Genomic DNA, 16,263 nt, shown 5'->3' with positions numbered 1-16,263 from the left:
CCTCAATTTATCTCCCACTTCTAGCGATGACTTTGCAAACATTCAGGACTTCTGTGAACTTGTCAACAACGTACCACCCTCAAACTGATGGCCAAACTGAAAGAGTCAACCAAATCCTCGAACAATACCTCTGGTGTACAGTAAGCTACCAACAAGAGGATTGGGTGGACTTCCTTGCCATCGCGGAATTTGGCTACAATAATAGTATCCATGCCTCCACGAAGGTTTCCCCATTCTTTGCAAACTATGGATTCAACCCTCGTTTCAACATTTCCATTCTAGGCATTTTCGTCAATCCGTCGGTAGAGATGCATTGTCGTGTTGTTACGCTCTCGCGTGTGAAATGAGGTGGGACTGCAGGGGCCGTGAACCAAGGAGCGTGACAAAGAAGAGGGAGAGCGATTCACAAAAACACAAAGAGAGAGACGGGAAATGAAGATTCAATTACAATGTCAACAACGATTACAACCGGCAAACCGGCAAACCGGCAACAGACCCAAAACGGAGGTCCCACGCACACACACGGACGACACAAAGAACACACAGTGGAGCCTCTACTGGAAGCACACGGGCTTACATGCAATAGAGGCAACCGACACAAAAACGTAGTGGAGAGCAACGATTGAGGAGAGAGCTCGGTCCCCAGTCCGACAACACTTCCTCCTCGCCAAAACGTGATGCCTATCTTCTTCTTCTCCCCTCCCTTTTATAGTTCCCCGAGGAGACCGTTACACCAAAACACATCAACTTTATTCTCTGTCCTTTTGGACGGAGATAATCATTGAATTTCTACACAATTAATACCCTTCCTAGTACATATGTACATTAGCCGATCTATTCCTAGCTATGTACAATTCATAAACACACACACACACGAAAAGGATTGGGTCACGTCTCCTTACCTTGATTCCTCCTAGGGGCGGTTTTCTCCATGACATCCACCCCCAACAAACCGCACGTCCACCAGTATGTGCCAGGTAGGAACAACCTTGGCGAAAACCGGCCCTAGATCACTCGTCCATCGGCTCCACGATCGTTGGGTCTAAGCACCCGATCTCCTCCGGGGAGAATGCAAATGCTTTCCCGTGCCTTCCGAGCATCCCTCGAAACTGGTCCTCCTCCTCCGGCAGTAGAAACCCACCCCCACCGACCTTGAGCTCCCTTAAGGTTATGTCGGTGAGTTGGTACCCTATGCCGACCGGTTGACATAAACTTGGGTCCGACGCGACCCCCTTTATCTGCTCTCCACTGCCCTCCGGCAAGGGTGCCGCGACTGGCCTCACCTTCCGATCCACAGTCTTGTACTTGGTATCCACGCGGGCCGTCCGACCCAACCCGACCCATTGCCCGAAATCAGCGATGACTTCGTACATCTCCACTGAACTAACCAGAATTGCCCGGTCTTCACTAAGGCCTGCTTTGACAAACTCGTGTAATTCCCCCAAGGTGTCATCAAAGGAGACCGCCTCCACGGCACTACCAATCTCTTCGCTAGGGCCGAGGACTCTGTACGCCCTGAGTCTTTCTTCCGCCCGCTTCTTTTCCCGACCATTGATGCCAGCTATAGTACAACCTCCATTATCGGAGAACCAAAATTTTCTATCTATGGTACATGTGTGGGGTTCTTCTGGGGTGTCCGGACTATCACGACCCCACGCCTTGATAGCCCTCTCTAAAAATCCCCTTCGCTCTTGCTGCCGAGGGTCTCACGGTTACGCTCATGGTTCGACCTCACCGTCAAAAATTGAACGGAGCGCTGCCCGTTGTCGTGAAGAATTTCGGCCAGAGGCGGAAACCGGGAAATATTGGCTACATCGGCGAGGTGCACCATGTGCACTAACCCTCGTATAAGTCGGGACGAAGAATCCCATGTAAATCGGGATTTATCCCACATTGTAACGCATCCCTCTCCTTGTTCTATAAAAGGAAGGGATGGTCCCTTGTAGAAGGGTTGCCCATTTTTGCATTCGTAGGGTATACCGTTGGATTAAGAGACACCATCTCTTTCTCTTCCTCTTGTTTTAGGGTTTCGTTTCTTCTTCTTCTTTCCTCAGCTTCTTCCTCTTCGTCGTTCTGTGCATCAAGCCGGGACTTCTAGTGTTTCTGTTTGCTGCCCTATCCCCTGTGCAAGACCCCGCTCGGCGCGACAAGCCCGAGAGCTCCCCGACCGGCGGCTTGGTAGTAGATGACTGTTGCAACCTGAGCTACTTAGGTCAGGCTCGATGCCGGTATTGTATCTTCATCTTGTAATATATGTGCGGAGGGTTCTACGTATCGGTGTCTGTGTGGGTGTTTTGGCGTCCTCTTACCTCCGTTTCTGTACATAAGGGCATGAGTTGGTGTCAAGTGCACACGCTCTCTCTTCCTCTCTCTCTCTCTCTCTCCCTCATCTGGTTGCTTCCGAAACGCGTCCGGAATCATCTTCTCGGCTTCCCTTCTTCCCTCGTCTAAGACCCCTGTGGTCCCGCCCTTCTACACGCACGCGCGTAATAGCACGACACCGTCCTGGCTCTTCATGCGTGTGTACGCCGATCCGACTCATCCTCTAGGGCCGTGTCTTCTAGGTGCGTCGTCCGCACCTCCACGGGCTTCTCCGGCTCTGGTTCCGTCGAGAGCCGCTTTCGCTTCACCAAGTCCATAATGGAGTCACGGAACTCCTTCTTGGCGATTCTGAGCACCTCCCTCAGCGATAGCTCCACCTTGCTGTCGAGAATCCACTCCTCGAGGACCTTCCGTAGGTCCGTTGACCTCTCAATCTCCGTGCTCAGCCGGTAACCGGCCCGTTCGTTTTATCTAGCACCCCGGTGTTGCCGACATCGTTCTATTTTTGTCCGAACCGGGTCTCTTACCGCTGTGAGGGAACATCCCCTCCAGCCCTTCCCGCGCGCTTGTCTTCTACCAGAGCCTCGTAGTTCTGGCATGTGGCTTCCACGAAGCTAGTCTTTTCTTCAACCAGATCGTCCCATCCGGTGACGTCCCAGATCCGTTGTTCAACGCGGTGTCGTGAAGACTTCGGGCCATAGTGAGAAATCGGAGAATATCGGAAGAATCGGCGGGGTGGAGTGTGTGCACTCACCCTTGTACAAATCATGTAAATGATAGGGGCGCCATCATGGCGCCGAATAGTAGTTAATTCGGGACAGAGGATCCCATGTAATAAGGGATTTATCCCACATTGTTACGCATCCCTCTCCTTGTTCTATAAAAGGAAGGGACCGCCCTTTTTGAAGGGGTTGCCCATTTTGAGTTAGGAGGGTATACCGTTAGACTTAGGGTTAGGTAGTTTCTTTCTTCTTCTCCTTCATCTTCTTCTTCCTCATCGTGAGGGTTGAGAGTTCGTGTTTGTCTAGGGTTTGCTTCTGCTCGGTCTCCTGTGCAAGACCCCCCTCGGCGCAACGAGCTGTGAGCTCCCCGATCGGCGGCTTGGCGGCAGATTGCGGTTGTAACCTACCTTGGTCCGGCTCAAAGCCGGGGTCGTATCTCTTCCATTGAAATATATATATATATATATATATATATATGTTTGGTTGTGCACATCTGCGTCTCTGGTAGTGTTGGGTGTTTCCACCCCCCATTTGTTTCCCGTGCATAAGAGAATCCGTGTAGCGCGCACAAGCTCTCTCTCTCTCACTCTCTCTCTCGTGTTCGGTTGCCTCTGGGATGTGTCCGGAGTTGGGTTTCTCGGCATCCCTTCCTCCCTAGTCCGAGACACCCGCTACAGATTGGTCTCTTGGCAACAACCACTTCGTGCTTCACTCGGCTGATCGACATTCAAGAGGATCAGTTGGATCCATCCCTCTCATCATTGAAGTTGTCCGAAGCAGAATCGGTTCCGTGTAATCGGTATTCAGCATACAATCGGAACCAACCGGGCTCACTCCGACTCGGCAACATTCGGGAAGATCAGTCGGTTCTGTCCCTCAAGTTACAGGAGTCACTCCGAGCAAGTTCAGCAACAAGTATCCGAAACCAAACCGACTCGGGTTCGAAACCGACTAGAACGATATCGGGTGAGCCGACTGACTGCTCCCCACTAAGGTTCGTAGTCAACTCCGAACTGAATCTTACCAACCGAAACCGAAGCAGATGGCATCAACATCCGGCTCATTGAAGATTAGTCTAAGGATGTTCGACGGTTCGAACTTCAACTTCTGGAAGGAACAAATGTAGGACTATCTCATAGTCAAGGGTAAGATACACCTGATTGAGAATGAAAATCCTCCAGAAGCATACAAGGCAAATGAGTGGCTAAGGCTGGACAGAATCGTCCGCGCCACGATTCGAATTCACTTGTCAGAGTCAGTGTACTTCACAGTGCAATTATGCACAACAACGTTTGAACTTTGGAAAACACTATCGGAAACTTATGAAAAGAAGGTTGCCGCAACGAAGATGTCTCTGATCCGGCGCCTCTACAACTTGTGGATGAAAGAATCTGATTCGGTTCAGGCACACCTCAACGAGTACGAAAGCATAAGCTCCCAAATCTCGTCTCAGGGGACAGAAATCGAGGATGAACTCAGAGCAATGATACTCATGAGTAGTCTCCCCTCTTCATGGGAAACTTTCGTTACAACCGTGTGCAATGCTTCAACAGTTGCCGTTAAGTACTCCGAAGTCACGAGCGCAATCTTGACTGAAGCAGCTCGGAGAAAGTCTTTTGCCAAAGACTCGACAGATGAAGCTTCGTAGTACAAGGTTCAACCGACCGATCGAACAACCGGGGAAGAAGTTCTTCCCGACCGCCGAACAATCAGCGAAGCCAAAGCAAGTCCCGGGACAACCGAATCTGCAACTACTGCAAGAAACCGGGACACATCAAAGCCGACTGTCGGGCACTCAAAGCAAAAACCGACGAAGCTCACAGAGCGGATCAGAAGAGTAGCTGGCATGAGGAGGTCAACTACGTCGGCTCTTCAGCCGAAAGTTTGACGACCGACCCAAACATATTGCCCATAGAGAACCCAATCGAATCAGAAGTTTTGCTTATGACTGAGGAATCGACCACATGGCTCCTGGACTCGGGCGCATCATATCATGTGACACCTCACCAATCTCAGTTTTGGCAATACTCGGACAAACACTCCGACTCAGTTCGAGTCGGAAACTCGTAGCATTGTGCTATAATCGGAATCGGCACCGTAGAGCTCAATCTTCCGGGAGGCTCTACACTCGTACTACACAACATCCAACACGTTCCTGAGCTTTCAAGACCTTGATCTCAATCAGACAACTTGGCGAAGCCGGCATCCGTGGCGGATTCTCATCAGGAGGGTGGACACTCCACAAAGGGAACCTCTTGCTTGCTCAAGGACCAAAGGTACATTCCTTGTATCCTTTATATGTCACACTCAAAGAGGGTGCCTTATTTTTGGTTGATATCCCCGTGTCATCGTTATGGCACGGACGACTTGGACACCTCACCAAGGCCGGCATAACGCACCTACCCAAAGCCGGTTACATCCCCAAACTCTCCTTCTTGGATCACCAATTCTACGAGCATTGCTAGTACAGCAAACAAGTAGCCACATCACACCCGACATCAGCACCAAGAGAATCGAGTCCCCTCGATTTGGTCCACTTGAACGTCTGTGGCCCAATGCCACATCAATCTCTTGGCGGTGCTTCGTAGTTCGTCAGTTTTATTGACGACTCGACTCGGAAGGTGTGGGCTTACCCCATTAGAACCAAAGATCGGGTGTTCTCGATCTTCTCCGAATGGCTTGCAATGGTCAAAAATCAGAGTGGTCGGAAACTAAAATGTCTCCTAACCGACAATGGAGGAGAATTCAAGTCTGAAGAATTCGTCAAATTCTATCGAGAACGCGGCATCCGACGTGAATATACGACACCCTATAGTCCGGAGCAGAACGGAATTGTTGAACGCATGAATCGGACGATTCAAGAACGCGTAGTATCCATGCTCCAACACTCCGGACTGTCGGATGGCTTCTGGGCGGAGGCTCTACTTACGGCAGTACACATAATAAATATGTCGCCAAGTAGACCTCTAGGACTTCAAATACCTCAGGAAATATGGACCGGCAGTAAGCCGAATCATGATAAACTGAGGATCTTCGGTTGCGAGGCGTATGCTCTCATACCGAAAGACGACCGCCGGAAACTCGAACCAAGGTCAAGGAAATGTGTTTTTCTTGGATATGGACCCGACGGCGAGATCAGACACCGACTCTGGGACCTCGAGCACAGACAAATCGTTTGAAGTTCGAACGTCGTGTTCAATGAGTCGGTTGTGCATAAAACGGCCGAAAGGCCTATTGAAGTCCGAAGGGTAATATTTTCCGAAGTGCCAACCCTTCATGACGGCCCAGCCCACAACACGAGATTGGTTTCACGGGTAACCGACAACTCTCGCACTGAATCCACTGATTCGGCACAGCCGAATGGCTCGGCTCCCGACCATATGACATTGACACCCGGTGCGACTAGTCCAATCATACCTCGCAGATCCGAGAGACTGTCGCAATCTCCAGAGAGGTACTCTCCCGGAATTTTCTTTACTGACGTCGATGAACCAACGTCTTACGAAGAAGCATCGGCATCTGCTGATTCAACCACATGGCATTTGGCGATGGAGTCGGAAATGCACTCCATTCGGGCAAACAAGACTTGGGACTTGGTTGAATTACTGTAGAATCGACGTGCTCTTCTGTGTAAGTGGGTCTATCGACTAAAAGAGACGTTCGACTCGACCACTCCAAAGTACAAGGCCAGATTAGTTGCGAAGGGATTTCGACAAGAATATGGCGTCGACTTCGACGACATCTTTTCACCAGTGGTGAAAATGACGACCCTTCGTTTCATGCTTGGCGTCGTGGCCACCGATAACTTGGAGCTGATTCAGCTACATATAAAAACGACATTCCTCCATGGTGACCTACAAGAGGAAATCTATATGGAGCAGCCGAAAGGATTTGTGGCATCCGGCCAGGAACATCTAGTCTGCCGACTCAAGAAGAGTCTCTACAGCCTGAAATAGGCACCCCGACAGTGGTACAAGAAGTTCAACGACTTCTCAAAGAGCGATGAGGACCATTGTCTCTTCACCAAAACAGCTCAAGACGGGTCTCCCGTCTTCCTCATCATCTACGTGGACGACATGCTACTCTCTGGTCGGCATGCCGGAGAGCTCACCGAACTTGTTCGGCAACTGCGGTTGAAGTTTGCCATGAAGGACCTCGGTCTGGCAAGACACATACTTGGTATGAAGATTGACAGGAATGCACGCTCCCTTTCCACAACACTCGGTCACAACCAAGTCTAAAATCGAACACAGAAAAAACGGATAATGAAACGCACGACACAAAGGAGAGAAGAGTACACAGGATGTTTAACGTGGAAAACCCTGAGAGGGAAAAACCACGGGAGTCCACAGACTCCAAACTATCACTATATCACAATGATTATAACAGTGAGCTCACGGAGGCAACGACCTCGTGCTCACGATCTTCGCCACAGACGACGGTTACAACAGAGGCAACGACCTCTTCCTCTCTCTCTCTCTCTCTCTCTCTCTCTCTCTCTCTGTGTGTACACTGTTACGCGTTCTCTAGTCTTGCACCAACAAGAATGACAACATACACTATAAGTTTGCCCTAAGTCATATTTATACTAATATGACTTTTCGGCTATTTACAAATATAGCCTCAAAGGACTCTCAGAAACATATTCACGAATATGTCCCTTCATCTGTGAGCACTCCTCACCGGGCCTACATCATCCGGTTCTCCATAGCCGGGTCTTCACCATCCGGCTCTTGTTGGGTACTCGTCATCCGGTTCTCACCGGGTCTCCTCACTTCCCATCCGGAGGGACTTGTTTCCTAACAAACTCCCCCTTCACTTTAGGATGGGATGTCTTACTAGTCCGATCCGCTTCCGGCATGCTTCTAGCTTGTCGGGTATCAACACTTTGGTCAGCATATATGACCCGTTCTCGGCCGTGTGGATCTTCGTAAGCGCGAAGTCTTGGTCATCTACTCTTTCCCGGATCCAGTGATACCTTCGCTGGATATGCTTCGTCCGGGAATGGTAGGCCGCATTCTTAGCAAGGTGGATGGCACTTTGACTGTCGCAATAGAGCTGTTATTCATCTTGACGGATACCGAGCTCTTCGATGAAGTCCTTCATCCATATTATTTCCTTGCCGGCTTCGACAGCCGCCATGTACTCGTGGTTGACAACGCAACCGTCTTCTGCAGCCTCGACTGCCACGAAACAGCTCCCCCTGCATATGTCATTACGTACCCGGATGTAGACTGGTTGGTATCCACATCAGCCGACATGTCCAAATCGGTAAAACCGTCGAGTTGAGGTTTACCGGAGCCGAATCGGAGACACATGTTCGAAGTGCCCTTCAAGTACCAGAGTATCCATTTGACCGCGTTCTAGTGCTCCTTGCCAGGATTGCTCATGAACCGGCTCACCACTCCGACTGTGTATCCTATATCCGGTCGGGTACACACCATTGCGTACATTAAGCTCCCGACGGCAGAGGCATATGGAACCTTCATCATATCAGCCTTCTCTGCTTTCGTCTTCGGGCTTTGCTTACCGGATAATCTGCAGTTTGCCGGAAGTGTCGATCCGACCGGTTTCGCTTCCAACATGTTGAACCGCTGAAGCATCTTTGTCACGTACTTCTCCTGTGACAGCCACAATTGCTTCATTGGCCGGTTCCGGATGATATGCATCCCCAACATCTGTCTTGCCGGACCCAAGTCTTTCATTGAGAAGGTCCGGTTGAGGGCCTTCTTTAGCATCCGTATTCTGGCTTGGTCCCGTCCGACGATCAACATGTCGTCCACATACAAGAGGAGTATCAAGAAGTCGCCTCCTTCGAACTTCTTCACAAACACACAGTGATCGGCCTGAGTCTTCTGGTACCCTTCATCGGTCATGAAGGAGTCGAACTTCCGGTACCATTGTCGGGGAGCCTGCTTCAGTCCGTACAGGCTCTTCTTCAACCGGCAAACCAGGTGCTCCTTCCCTTTCTCCACGAATCCTTCCGGTTGTTGCATGTTGATCTCCTCTTCGAGGTCACCGTGAAGGAATGTCGTCTTCACGTCTAGCTGCTCTACCTCGAGGTCCATGCTTGCCACTATACTCAGCACCATCCGGATGGAGGTCATCTTTACTACCGGGGCAAATATCTCGTCGAAGTCCACGCCCTTCATCTGCTGGAACCCCTTCACCATGATCCTGGCTTTGTATCTCGGGGGGTTGCCGGCATCTCCCGGTTTCAACTTGTACACCCACTTGTTCCGGAGTGCCCGCTTTCCTTTCGGCAACTCCACCAGTTCGTACGTATAGTTCTCATGCAGGGAATCCATCTCATCCTGCATGGCACTTAACCATTTGCGGCTGTGGGTGTCATCCTCCGCTTCTTCAAAGCTTTCCGACTCTCCCTCATCGGTCAGCAGAACATGCTCTGCATCCGGAAATCTCCAGGGGGCCCTTCTCTCTCTTAGAGGATATCTCCTGGGTTTTGGCCGGCTATTCTTGAGACCTTGACCGGAGGAAGGTTACAGAAGGGGGAAGCGGAGCGCGCAGAAGAATGTGTGCGTGAAGTTACCGGGTGGAGTGACCCCGTTGAAGAAAGCACCAGCTTTGTGGAAGCCACGTGCAGGAACTACGAGGCCCTGATCGACGAAAGACGAGCGGGGAAAACCGGGGGAGCAGGCCCTTCGGGGAGGTATGACACCCAAAGCACGCCCAAGAAGAATGATGTCACTTCGACCGGGTCCCAGGAGAAGGAGAAAGGCAGGTTTCCAAGCTTCCGCGTAAGCTTGGAAATCGAGAAAACAACGAACCTTTCGACTCACACTTAGGGAAGTGCTCGGTATAGCAAGAAGGGAGTTCCACGATAGTATCGTGGACCTCGTGATGAGAAAGCGACTCAGGACGGAACCAGAACCCGAGAAGCCGGTTGAGGTGAGGGCGGCACTCCTCGACGAGATTGCCACGGAAGACAAGCTCGCGGAGAGCCACTACGCCAAGCCGCACTGGGCAAGAGCTACTACAGAGACCCCGGTTCGAATCGGGAATGTCAAGGAACCGGTGGTGGCATTAATCGACCACGGGTCGGAAATCAACCTAATGTCCATGGACTTCTACAAAAAGGGAAATTGGCCGATCAACATGGGTGGAAGATACGCGCGGCAACAAGAGCCACGGAAGAGCGGCACCGGGCATGCCCGAACGTTAGGGTGAGTGTCGGAGATGTCAACATAAACCAGCACTTTTTTGTGCAAGAAACGTCCTCGCCACCCGGTCATCCTCGGGGAACCCTACATCACAGCAGCTCGAATGGAGACGAAAGTGTTGGACAATGGTTCAGCCTATGCGAGGGTAAAAAGTCAAGACGGTCGTCATTTTGTCCCATTTTTTACCGTTCGAAAGAACCACGAACGAAACCGGGACACCCTCGGAAATGATGATAAGTTGGATTTTTAGATAGGGCTATCAAGGCGTGGGGTCACGATAGTCCGGACAACTAGGAAACTCCCCACACCCATAAAATAGGTAGGAAAGTTTTGATCTCCAACAACGTGGGGTGTACCGTAGCCAGTATCAGCGGGAGAGAAAAGAAACGGGCCGAGGTATGCTTGAAGGCGTGCAGAGCCTTAAGCCACGACGAAGGAATTGGGGAAGCCGTGGAGGCGGTCTCGTTCGATGACACCTTGGGGGAAATCGGGAAGGTAGTCGAAGGAGGCCTAAGTGAAGACCAAGTCATACCGGTCAACTCGATCGACATGTATGAAGTCATTGCGGACTTCGAAAGAGGAACCCGGGCGCATCGGATCGCCTGAGTAGACACTAAATACAAGACTGTGGACCAGAAGGTGAAGCCCGTCGCGCCCCCCTTACTGGAGGGCAGTTGGGGACGAATAAAGGGGGTCGCTACCGACCCGAGCCTACAAAATCCAGCCGGCATAGGACATTGTTTCACCGACAAAACGTTACGAGAGCTAAAGATCGGTGGGAGTGGCTTCCTACTGCCGACGGAAGAGGAACAGTTCAGAAGAATGCTCGAGAGGCACGGGAAGGCCTTCGCATTCTCACCAGGAGAGATCGGGTGTGTCGACCCGACCATCGTCGAGCCAATGGTGATCTTTACAATACCACACATACCATGGAGTCTCAAGCCGATCCCAGTACCGAGAGCTCACATGCTAATGCTGATGAAGCTTCTTAAGCAGAAAGTGGAGTTGGGCATCCTCGAACTGTCAAGTTCCCCCTACTCTAACCGGTGCTTTACAGTACCAAAGAAGAACGGTACGTTGCGGTTCATCCAGGACTTACAACCGGTCAAAAAAGTGACCATCCGCAATACGGGGGTCGGGTCGTTAATCGATGAGTTCGCTAAAGCCTTCGCCGGAAGGTCCGTATACTCGGTCAGAGATCTTTACTCGGGGTATGACCAATTCCAGCTCGCCATGGAAAGTAGGGACATCACGACGATGCGGACCCCTCTCGGCCTAGTTTGAATGTGTACCCTACCACAAGGTGGAACCAACTCGGTGGCACACATGGTGAACGCAATGAACAGAGTTCTCAGGGACTGCATCTCGGACATCACCATGCCTTTCTTAGACGACATCCCTATAAAGGGGTGTCCGGAAGACGCTAAGGATGAGTCGATCGGTGCAGACAGGTGCCGAAGATACTACAGAGGCTCGAGGGTGCACGGCTTACCTTCTCAGGAGAAAAGTCGGCTTTCGAACAACCGAAGATATTAGTGGTTAGCCACCTATGTGGGCCGTACGGCCGGAAGCCATCGCCGACCAAGGTAGAGGCCATCTCGGCAATGAAGGAGGAGTGCGGATCCATCACAAAGGTCTAGCGGTTCCTTGGGGCATGCGCCTTCTACCACATATGGATCCCTCATTACGCGCACGTCGCCGAACCACTCTACGGCTTGCTGAAGAAGAACAGTAAATTTGAATGGATGACGGAACATAAGGAGGCGGTCGGGAAACTAAAACAAACGCTTACCGCGGCACCGGCTTTGCGCAAAGCGGAGTACGCACCAAGAACTCCGGTCTACATCACTGTGGACACCAACTCGACCAGGATCGGGTGAGTCGTGAATCAAAAGGACGAAGATGGCATGCACTTCCCTATCCGGTTCGGTGCGAAGGTACTGAGGGAGCGACAGCGAGGGTACGCCCAAGTCAAGCGCGAACTGTGGGGTATCATTTCGGCGGTTAAGGTCGACAAAGACTACCTAATCGGAACAGAAATAATTATCGAAATGGACTGTTTGCCGATTCTCGGTATGGTCTCCGGATGCGCAACTCCCGACCTAGCCATGCTCAGGTGGATTGCGTACATCAAGTCCCTGAACCCGGAGATACGACACATCTCAGGTAAAGACAACGCCATGGCCGATATGCTTTCTACGGCAAGATTTGAGGATGAGGACGGCATGGTATCAGAGAGCGAAGAAGTTGGCGCAGACTTCTTCGAATCGGCCAGGATGAGGATAAAAGGGCGGAGCGCTCCACCCGTGAATGAGTTCAACGATGGGGAGTGGCTTCTAATCGGAAGATTTCTAAAAACAATGATGGCGGATGCCTCGATGACTAGGGAGGAAGCGGGACAACTCCGAAAAAGGGCATACGGATACTTCCTATGGAACGGGAAGATCTGGAGGGTCCCAAAAAAGCGAAACGACGTGCCACTCCGGGTAATAGCGCGGGCGTATGATCAAGAGAAGCTAATATTGGAGTTCCACGAAAGCCCTTGGTCTGGACACCGGGGTACATGGGCCACATTCGAGAAGTTAAAGGAGAAATACTGGTGGCTGGGTATATATAAGAACGTGCACGACTTCGTGTCCACATGCGAAAGCTGCCAGATGCACTCGGTGGTTCGACACCGCGACGAGCTACACCCAACATACTCCCCGGCCGTGGACTTCAAATGGATGGTCGACTTAGTGACGATGCCGATGGGGGAGGGTCAGAAACGATACCTAGTGCTGGCTAGAGAGGACCTAACAAACCAGGTAGAGGGGCGAGCATTAACGAACAAGACCACCACGGCAGTATGCAGGTTTCTGATCGAAGATGTCATATGCCGATACGGGTGCGTGGAAAAAATCGTGGTTGACCGAGGCGAGCTAGACACGGAAGAGGCCGAGGAACTATTCGATTAGTTAGGCATAAAAATGTCCCTCACAACGGCGTACAACCCGGAGGCAAACGGAAAGATTGAACGGGGCCACGGTCCGATAGTAAAGGCCATTGTACGCGCGTGCAACGGTCGAGTCGGCGACTCACCGAGGCTACTCCCGTACGCGTTATGGGCGGACAGGAATACCCACAGTTCGGTGATAGGATACATGCCGGCGGAAATAATGTACGGACAGAAACCCATCATGCCAGTAGAGCGAACGATCACCTCGTGGGCAGCGATCGATTGGGCTAGCGAAATGAGCAGAGAAGAGTTGCTAGCGGCACGAATCCGGCAACTCAAGTGAAGAACGGAAGATGTGGAACGAGCCACGACGAGGGTGAGAGAAGCAAGGATCTGGAACAAAGCCCGGTTTGACCGACTGCACCAGCTCCAGCCAAGGAAGATCGAGGAAGGCGATTGGGTGTTAGTCTACGACAGCAGCCTCGACAACCAGCATAGGTCTACACGCAAGTTTGCATAGCGATGGTTCGGGCCGTACGTGGTAAATAGTGTCAACGACAATGCCATGTATCATCTCGCGGAGCTCGACGGGATGCAAATAACGACTCCGGTGGCCGAGAAGTGGATAAAAGCCTTCAAGAGACAAAACGAGGAGGAACCGGACTCGGGAACTGAAAGCACCAGTTCAGGAGAGGAGGTCGAGTAACCGATGGCCCGCTGTCGTGAAGATTTTCGGCAACAGTGGGAAAATCGCGTGAAACGAGGGAAATCAAGAACTTGGTGCAATGTGCACACATATAAAAGGAGTGATGGTAAAACATGTATGTTAACACATTAATGTGTACGTGTGATGTGTGTTTGGGTGTTCATTATACAAATATATAAAATAAGCTTAACGTATACAATGAGGTGCAAGTAAGGGTTTGAACCTTACACCTCCAAGATAGGAGACAATGTATGCAATCAATAATAATTAATAAGTTCTAGTTATCTCGTTGGCAAGGTGTCTTCTATCTCAATTTTGAAGTCAAAGGTTCAAACCGGGAATAGGAATTCCCACCTATATCTATCTATCAAGTTATCTTTAATACTTCTGGCTTGCGCTAGTCCTTCCATGGTTCCGTTATCTTGAATGATCCCATCATCAATCCTCCATAACCATTAACGGATAGAGGCTCGATGCTTGTCCGCGCTTGTGACGCACACATCACAACATTTGGCACGTGTGTCATGCGCCACACGACATCTATTTGGTGAACCCGACGTGAAAACACAAGGTGGTAATGGAGGCATCACGAATGATGGATGCGGTCTTGGATGCTTATGACTTAGAAGAGTCTATAAGAAGAGAAGGTGGGCCAAGACTGATAATGCTTGCATTTATCAAGAAGGCCATTGAAATGATGTTGCAGGATGATAAGGATAGAGCGATGGATTATCTCAAGTTGGCAAGGCAAGCCGAAAGATTATATCAAGAAGTTCCGGATTGATATGAAGCAGTTATGACATCCAGATTCGGACCTCAACCTTTTCATGGGCTTCTCAACAATGATGAAGATGAAGATGATCGAGATATTCGTGATTACTATCATGAAGAGACATTCAACGAAGAATGTGGGCTTGTAAGAAAAGATCAAGATATTCAAGGATGCGGTTGGGAAGAGAGACGCGACGAAGAACATGGGCTTGACCAGAGACATGGATATGTTCACAGTGATCGTGAAGAGGCATTCAATGAAGAAGAAGGTTTCGAAGAGAGAGATCGAAATCAACATGCCTATGGTCGTTACGAGGATCATTGCAAGCTCGACAAAGGAGAAACATGTGACAAAGAACACAATCTTAAAGGGAGAGATTATGATTGTCATCAGGAAGATCATTGCAAACGCAAGAGAAGAGAGATATGCACTGAAGAAGGATGTGATCACAAAGAGACATCGAAGGAAGAACATACATTCTGTCATGATATGCCAAGACTCGAACCCATGACCTTAGGTTATATGGGTCGAGCCCTTGACCATTATATCATCTATTGTAATACGTAGAATATTATTTTCATTTACATTTTATTATAGGAAATTAATGTATATTCCAGATTTCTCTGGAACATTCTAGAAGCTTCAGGATTACTCCTGAGAACACTATAAAAGAGGGCACTAGGCATTATGTTGAACCAAATTGGTTCAACGCCAGTCTTTAGCCTCATAGCCCTTTTGTACTTACTCTTCTTATAATATATAATCTGTTATCATCATCTCTTGTCCTCGCTATCTCTCTCTCTCTCCTCTTCTCTCTTCCTCTCTCGGGAGTCTTACGCAGTCCCGTCCCCTTAGTTCTAATAGTACTTCCCTTGTCTAGTACTAATTCTCTCTCTGTTTAGTACTAATCCTATCTCTGTTTAGTACTATTCCTGACAATTTGAACCAATTTTCCCTTCTGTCTCTCTCCCTTCATACTAATCTCTTATTTCTCTTTTCTTTTCATCCCATGGACACAGTTAGCGCTCAAGAATATCGATCTGTTTTCTCGGAGTTTCAATGGTTGAAAGAGAAGTTCCTTGCTTTGGAACAAGAAAATCAACGGTTGTTGGGGGATCTTCAACAAATCTCCTTAGAAAAGCAGCAATCGCAACAACAACATGGGGAACTTGCATTACGCGTGCAACAACTCGAATCAACCATCGTAGCAATGCAACAACAAGGCCCTGGAACACAAGGGATTCATAAGGAACCCAAGATTGGCCTTCCCACGAAGTTCGATGGAACACGATCGCAATTTAGAGGGTTCCTTAATCAGGTACGATTAGTTATTCAAATGCATCCTTCCCGATATCCTACCGATGCATCACGAGTGGGTTTAATAGGGACGCTGTTAAGTGGCTCAACGTTGGCATGGTTCGCTCCACTATTGGAAAAGGAGTCTCCATTACTCAACAACTTTGAAGAGTTTATACGTGAGTTTAAAGCATGCTTTGGGGATACTAACAGCATAAGGACCACAATCAACAAAATCCGGCAATTACGCCAAGGAGACCGTCCAGCCTCTGCATATGCAGCAGATTTCCGTCTACTCGCCGCTGACATCCCTTGGGATGATCAAG

This window comes from Azolla caroliniana, unplaced genomic scaffold (assembly GCF_043228905.1).
Source record: "Azolla caroliniana isolate FFs.n. ecotype wild unplaced genomic scaffold, voAzoCaro1.0.p SCAF_9, whole genome shotgun sequence".
NCBI lineage: Eukaryota > Viridiplantae > Streptophyta > Polypodiopsida > Salviniales > Salviniaceae > Azolla > Azolla caroliniana.
The sequence above is the reverse complement of the archived record's forward strand: the minus strand, read 5'-3'. Positions refer to the sequence as shown.